Below are 8,647 nucleotides of genomic sequence, written 5' to 3' on the forward strand. Positions count from 1 at the left end.
CTAGAAAATTCTCTAGAACAAATGAAAATACATATGGAATACGCGGAACTCTCAGCCCCAATGGTAGTGTTTTTTTCACTTATAGGAAGAAGAATAAGATTTTAAGACTGAACATGAGACTAAACGACTTGGACATGGACATTTTTTGCAGTGTAACCTTGCCTCAAGTTTCCGAAATAATGGTATGTCCTTCCATTCAGGGAAAGTTCAGCTCATTTCCATGCGTTATAAATGACAGAAACAACTTCTGTAAAGTGAGAAACAAGTTGCGAAATGGCACCGCGGAACGCTTGCGCACGCGGTTTGCTGCTTTCAGCACCGCGGAGAGCGCAAGTTTGGAGAGAAAGTCGCTAAGAGCAGCCAGTCTGAGACATCGGATTAAACGCATGCAGGGAGCAAACCTCATCAAACTCAATCTTCTCCTGTCAAAGAAGGCACACTGCAAAAAAATATAGGTTCATATTCAGTCTTAAAACTATCAGCTATGTGATGTGAGATAAATCAACTTGTTTCCCACTAAGCTTCACTTGAATACTTTCAATCACTCCACTAGTATCAGAAAAGCGGCATTTGACCCAAGAAAACAAGTTGATTTGCATCAGAAACGAGTGAAACCGTCTCAACCCCACGGAGCAGACTCCACTATTTTAAGACAAATAAGACTTTAACACTCATTACTAGATTGAATGACGTAAGCTAGATGTTGTTTTTGCAGTGCATGAACTCAATCCGGGCCGGGTGGCGGAAGATAACGGCGCTCGAGCTGCGTATTCAGCCTGTTTGTTTATATTGTCCAAATGTCTGGCGCCTGCTGATTATCTGAGAGCCAAGACCTGCTCTTCGTCACCTTAACTAACACTCTCTCTCTCCCTCTCCCTCTCTCTCTCTCTCGACAAATCCTAAAGGTGAATGACTCGTTTTATCAGGAGGAATCCGTAATTGATTGGCGCTGATTGAAATCTGCCTGCATAACATTTGTTTTAAAAGGAGAGTGCCTGTATGATCAAGCTGGTTACATCCTATTGTCACATTTGTGTACATGTAAAAATGGCTTCTAGCATTTGGTTTACAGTGATTTATGTTATTTGTTAATAATTAGTATTCTTTTTTTTCTTTTTTTTTTACCTGCTACAGCGAAGATTGTTATGGAAAAACTAAGGATGGGAATGTTCTACTGACATCTACTGGGGAAGTCAGTCACTCTAAGACCTGCTGTTTCCTTTCTCTCTCTTTCTCCCCCTCTCTCTCTGTGTGTGTGTGTGTGTGTGTGTGTGTGTGTGTGTGCAGGTCAGCTGGCTGCCAACAAGGAGAGAAGTTGGAGCAGGCTTCATACACCAGACACGATCAGCCCTCTCTTCCTCCAGGTCCGCTTAACATATTGATGGACAGGTAATTCTAAAACCGCCTTCGTTTTAATGAATGTGCTCACCTGCTCCCAGAAAAAGCGCTGTTATTGTAGTTTCTCGTCTGCCTCTCCCCCTCCCTCCTCAGCTTGACAAAGCTATCACTCCAAGAAAAGACAATTCAGATTTCACGCCGTCACTGTTAAGACTTTCATGTGTTTTCAAATTGGGAAAGCAGCCATTAGACATAGTTTGAATGGTGCCATCCTCAACCTCAGCTGTCAATTAAGATTTATCAAGTGGCAGCGGAAATGTGGGAAATGTGTACGTACTGTACTTAAAATTATTTAACAATGTGGCTTGCGTAACAATGACTAGTATAAATTGGCATGCTGAAATGTGGACAGGTTGCATATAAAATAGGATGGGCCAGCAAAGAAAAAGATAAACCAAATAAGACACAGAAGAGAGGCTATCGTCAAATAGTGACAGATGCCATGCGCAGTTTACAGTATCATTATAACTTCCACATAACACATTTTCCCTGATTTTGGACTTAGCCAAACAAATGTAATGGCTGATGTAAATGCTCCAGCTAATGGGAGATATATGTTATTAGTACCATCGTAAGTCCTGACTATTCTCATTACCAAATCCCATCTGACGACCAGATAGAGCCAAAACCCATGCTGGGTGACAGTCAAAACACCCACCACATGCCATAGCTATTCCTATACACAACACATCTGTGACACATGACTCATGGCCCGCGCACGCACGCACACACACGCACTGCTCATTACTCATATGCACTGTATGCCCACAGCATACAGATGAGCGTGTGTGTCCAGCCTACCGCTGTAAACAGGTGGGCTGGAATGGCCATGGGCGGGTCGTGTGCTGCGTGTGCGCGTGTGTGTCGCTGATGAACAGGAGAGCCTGAGAGGTTGGCTTGAGTGCCTTGCAATTAGCTGACAGGCAGGCGAAGGAAAACCCCGGCTTTTAATGGACTTACTATTGCCAAATTAGGAGGTTTCAAAGAGCCACACTGAACAAAGAGTCATCTAATGCACTATCCTGCACATGGAAAATACATCAAAAGCCATGTACAGTGTGTATATAAAATCGTGTGTATCTGACCCTTGAGACAGCACAGATCTTCTTGTTTTTAAAGTGTCCTCCATTGATTGACATCATAGTGACCCAGTGGTATCTCTCCCTCTTTACCTGAGTTTGTGGATTGCCTGAGGAGGAGGAAGTGTCTTCAGAGCCCTAAAGCAGCTGCTATCATCCTGAGCGACAGTAGTTTATCACCACACTCTTACAATTACAATTACAATTTCCCATTTGGCAGACGCTTTTATCCAAAGCGACATACATATGAGATTTTTATACAACACAAGCAAAGATCTATTCAGGAGAGAACAACAAGATTAAGTGCCATAAAGCTAAGTTCTGGTCCAACAGGACATAGGTGCTACGAGGCAGTGCATAGAGGCAGATAAAGAGTTTTTTTTTTTTGCCATCACAATCCATCAGGTGAGAAGGTGTTCACTAAAGAGCTGGGTCTTTAGCCTTTTCTTAAGAAGTTGTGCTGCATGTTCAGACAGGTAGGGTCTGATCTTCCTGATGTTGTACAGGGCAAATCGGCATGACCGAGCAACAGAAGCCACATGTTCCTTAAAGGTTAGTTGGTCATCAGTCATGACACCCAAGTTTCTGGCAGACTGTGGGAATGAGCTGAGCTGAGCCGAGCACTCTGTGTTTAAGCACTTCAAATGCTCCCCATAGTCAATAGGAAGTGTTGGAGATTACTGAGCACTTATTGATCATGGGACTATCAGTCAATGTGGACAGCCCCTGAGAGACTTGAAGTTGCTCTTGCTGAAAAAACCAAAGTACCACTCTATTAAACGGAGAGAGGTAATGATCTTCTGGATGTTTCATGTCAGATCATGCACTTCTCTAATATGGTGCCACTCTGTAACTCCATAAGAAGATTGATCCTACAACAAGATAAACACGGCCGCCATTAGCTTCTTGGTTAAAGTCACAATGAAACAGCATTTTGAGGGCATCTTGCTTCCTTAATGTGATGTATTTCTTATTGAAACAGGATATTGGGGCGGGACATAACGCAGGTAGGGATCATTAAAAAGTGTAAACCAATGGGAGACAGTTAGGGAGAGAGAGGCTTTTTTATTTGATGTGAAGGGCAGAGGGGCGGGATTGTTCAAAAATATGTGATGATGTTATTGGTTGGAATTTTTATGTATGCCTCCTGGTACACGATGAAGTCACCACTAAAGATTTTCTGTTTCCCAGGAAGTAAAAGTAACAAGCTTTTGATATAAAAATACAATAAAATATTTTTTTTTGTCATTTTCTTGGCATAAATTGTCACATAGGTATGACAGTCAGAATGAGCTGAAAAGGTGAAAAAGTCATTTTTCATTTGAGTGTGACTTTAAATTCCAGCATGTAGGCCCTGTCAAAATAGTGGGTTTCTGCTGCCTACAGATTTCAGACCAATAGATTGTGTAGTGTAGTTGTGAGTAACAAGGTGGGGAGGCAAGTCAGAGAGGATAGATCAGATGTAGGAAGACTGGTACGTTGATCCCTTCAGTGATAATAAGTTACAAAGTGCTTTACAGACAATAAAACCTTAATAAATAAAAGCCAATATGATAAACAATAACAGATCTAAAAATAACCCTTAAAACGGTAAACATCAGGCAAATACAATGGGAATAGGTAAATAAAGAGTCTGTCTATAAAAATATATTAGAGGTGATGTTCACAAGATTGAAGGTTTAGTTATACAAACATTTCTCAGAGGCAGAGCTGCTCTGGAGGAAAAAATAATCTCATTGGCTGAGTTAAACCTCAGTGGGCGGAGCCAAAGAACCACACTTTTCCTGGCTAGGTAATATCAGACTGAAGCCAAGCGCTGCGATCGCAATATTAAATGACATTTTAAAATGCCATCTATACCCTGCCAGATCTGTCTGCATATTGAAACTTTATTGTAGGGCATAAGGTCATATCATTAGTTCACAACTTTGTCTGCAATTAAGTGCTTCTGCTACATTCAAAAGCTTAATTTAATGTAATAATTAATTAAGCATGTCCCTTCAGTCTCCTGGCAGAGAAGTGGTGCAGTGACCCTGCTAAGCAGCCAGATTCCCTACTTACACATTCACTCCTACCAGACTGAATCTCCACTTCATACTATCAGCTGAATTAACATACCTGACATTTTGTTGCATCTGCTGCCAGTGAAATGTTCCATTTCATTTTAGTGTTGGGTAACTGTTCTGTTATTGATGCTACTAGTGAATGTTGACACTCTTACAGTAGCTTGGGCCTGTCAATATTCAGAGTACCCAAATGGACTAAAGCCTTCTCTTAGTGTGATCAGAGGAGGTCAGTAATTAGATTTTCCCCATGTACATTGGTAATCGGTAAACTGTGGTGATCCAGGGACTCGCCACACAACTTCAGTCTACAGTCCTAGTGATTTATTGCCTTGTATTTCCCCCAAAAGAGAGGATGGAAATGAGGGTTTTCTTTTGATGACACATTACCGGTCTGCTGTATTGAAAAAGTAAGTAAAGAGTAACACAGGAGGTAAGTAATTTTATGAAGTCTAGCGCTCTTGCTACTAACTGAAAACAATGCCATCTAGTGCTAGCTGACCTTCTAAGACCATGAAGGGGTCGTGAATGAATAAAAAAATTCATTGCAATTCTTTCTCTTCTTTCTGATTCTAGTTTGCCAGTTAGTTAACTTGCAAAAACCTGTGTCCATTTTATCTCAACCAATACATTACTTCTGCCTCTGAGTGTTTGTATTTAATCCACTCTTCAGACAGGGCTAATTTGCAAAGCCTAGGAGCCTGAACAGTAAACTCCCAGTGACCTTTGGTTTTCACCGATTACATTTGGTCTTTCTTCAGCCTGTCTTGGGCTAGCCAAGAGGCTCCTGCCTGAGGATCTCAGACTGCACCTCGACTCATAAGGAGCACGTGTTGAGTGTTAGCCGGTGGCTGATGCTGACATTACCAAAGCAGCCTTGAGCAAGGCACCAAAATATCCTACTCCTTGGGAACTGCACCGCAGCTGCTGCATCCTGACCTCACTGAAGAAATGGGATTAGAAGGAACAACACTATCATATCCTCTTATAGAACAGGTGAATCTATCTCTTTTCCGCCATGTGGTGAGTCCCTGCCCCAAAATTATGGGGGTCTGCGGTGATATCAGGTAAATGAGCTACAGCAGAAACACTTTGTCTTAATCGGGCCTGGCAAGTCACTGACAAGCTGGGCTCACAATCCTCTGTGGACGACCAGAACAAAAGGCAGCGAGAGAAAGTAGGAGAGGGAAGGAGAAGCAACACAATATGCACAAATCAATAGAAAGTAAGGGGAAGGCGGTGTACCTGCAAACCAGGGAAACAGCCAAGCAACTGTCACAGCAAATTTGATGTGGAAGGTAATTAATTTCTCTTACACGTCAGTGCAAAAGAAACAGTGTCCTCATGTGTTTGCGTTCTTAATAGAGGAGAGACAATTTTCATTACTCAAGAGTTAATTTCAGAAAGTTGATGCTGTCGCTTTTCAGCCCTTGTTCCCTCTGCATGCTAATTCTGCACACCTGTTTAGAGTTTGGCACAATAACGAGCATAGGAACAGTTCTGTGTGCATCAGCATTTTAAAGTGTGTTTCACAAGAGCCTGGTCACCTGCCTGCTGCTCTCTACTATGTTTTGCTGAGCTATTAGTCTTTGTGTTTGGCAGTGCCATTAGGCAAATGGCAAATCTACCACTTCAGCAGTATCCAAACCTTCTGATGGACACAACAGGGAATCCCTGTGAAGTCTGCCTCTACTCCTCTATCCCTCTTAGTGCATTCACTCCGTTTTACTGTACTCTTTTTTCTACTTTAATGACTTAAGTGCCATCTCTCATAAAAACCAGCCCTAAGACCAGTCACATCAAGTTTATCTGATGATATAGGACAGTTCATCTTAGATTTGGGGTCATGTGTACCTCTCTCTGATCCAATCTCGGAACCCATCGTCTATCGGTCTGACGACGATTAGACTCTGGGGGCGACGGCCGATATTTCGGGGTTTCCGGTGTAGCCAGCAGACATCCGGGCCAAGACTTCCGCTTCCATGCGCCGGTCATTGTTTACAGTCCGATTAGCAACTTGAGACGCGACGAGTTGAACGTTTCTCCACACAATGCACAAACATCGATACTTTTTGTAGGTGTTTTAGGTCCAGACGACATTGTGGCTAATCTCTATAAACAGATATCTGCATATGAGACATCGTCTCTCAACTCCAACTCCATTCTCGCGTCTCAAGTTGTTAATCGGACTGTAAACAATGACCGCCGCACGGAAGAGGAAGTCTGGCCCGGATGTCCGCTGGCTACACCGGGAACCCCGAAATATTGGCTGTCGCCCCCAGAGTCTAATCGTCGTCAGACCGATAGACGATGGGTTCCGAGATTGCTCTCTGATCAAGCTGCTTCATGACAATGAATGGGAGACCAATCTGTGGACACAGTGACAGGAGCAAAGGTGATTTTACTAATAAATGGACACATTTTCCAGGTTTACAACTGTCAGCAATCTAAAGAAATATCATTCTTGTGAAAGCATAAGCATTCTGAGTCTACAGGGTTGATCTCCTACTCAGGGTCAGTGGAGCAGATATTAATCTGCAAATATTGATTGAGCTGTCTAGTATTTTAGGGGGGATTTTCACTTTAAGCTCACGTTTGCTCTCCGTATAAAGAAAGGGATAGCGGAGTGAAGAGGCTTACATCATGCTTGGGGTTAATTGCCCTCAATCTAGGATCTCCTTTTGAATTTTTCTGCGTTTCCAAATTAGCTCATTAGCAATTCTTTGCAATTCTTTTATAGCGTCTTAATTGAGGGTAATTAACTGAAGTGATGGCATTAGTGCATTGGCGGACAAAGCATCAAAACCACTGCTAGAGGATGTAGCATACATAAATATGTCACTAATGGTGACACTCGAGAATAAAAACCCACATCCTCAACCTGTCTTCTTCCTAGAGCTTTAGCAGAGCGTGTGTTTCCTTTTCCAGACTCGTCTTTTGTTTTATTATTTTTTTTAGAAAATGTAGACTCGCAGGATTTGCCTCTCTCTGCGTCAGGACACAGGGACCCAAACCTTCCCCCAGGGATCCAGCCCCCGTCTCCCAAGAGGGGTCATTTCAGCGGTACAGAGGAAATGGGGGAGGGGGGGTTTAGAGGTCAGAAAAAGGTAAAAAATCTAAAATAGCCTACTCATACATACACACACATAGACAAACAGACAACATAGTATATCCATGCAAACACACACCACCATCTCCACTACTGCAGCAGTAGCAATGGCAACAAGAATTTCAAGAAAGTATATGTACAAATATCTTGGCCACAGCTGGGAATTGCTAGGAGCGTTTCTTGCTTAGAGAATGTGAGAGAAACATTTCCAACAAATATTTGCGGTGGCTGTCTTGTATTCTCTTGAATAGACAAGTGTGTAGGCATGCAGTACTTTGCTGTTGCCACCTTTCAGCTCATATGGCAGTCATCTGTGGTCATGCATCCCTTAACCTGGAGGTCTCCCAACCATCACCTTGCTGTTAGAATAAAGAGAGAATAATATCTGTCTTGGATACATGGACCTTTGTTTTGGATTTGGACCGGGCCTGTCCTGTTGAAGATATTCAAGTCCTTTTTAGATGGTGCTTCTATCTGTGACTGCATTCAAGGGACTAGGAGGGGACGCTGCTTTTGTGTCCGTGCGGAGGTCACTGTGGCCTGTAAATACCTGGCCTACAGCACAGGCTCTGCAGTGCGGTGACTCACTGGGACAGTTGCTCTGTTATAAAAATGCACGTAACAGGCAATTTGGCCCTGTTGCTCATCTGAGACACTCATCTTGCGTGTCTAAATTCCTCCCAATTCATGGCAGGTCTTGTGTCCGTAATGGAAAGTATGCCTTTGCATGCAGAGAGGGGATGTTAAATGTCTTTGTTTGTCTCTGTGTCTCTTCTCCCTCCCTTTATTCTTCTGTTTTATCCCCTTCTGTCTTTAACGTTTTAAATTGTCTCCCGCTCAGATAAGGCTGTGCCATTTCATGTGGAGACAACTGAAAATTACAACAACTACCCCAAGAAGTGTAATTCAGAGAAAGAGCAAGGCCCACGAGGAGCTCTGTAAGTTATGTGCCCACAGTGACAAGAACATTGTCTAATTACCAGTTAGAGATGATTAGA

This window comes from Centroberyx affinis, unplaced genomic scaffold (genome assembly GCF_046629955.1).
Source record: "Centroberyx affinis isolate AG114_WGS23_722 - 3 ecotype Tasmania unplaced genomic scaffold, CSIRO-AGI_Caff_v1 ptg001531l_1, whole genome shotgun sequence".
Taxonomy (NCBI): Eukaryota; Metazoa; Chordata; class Actinopteri; order Beryciformes; family Berycidae; genus Centroberyx; species Centroberyx affinis.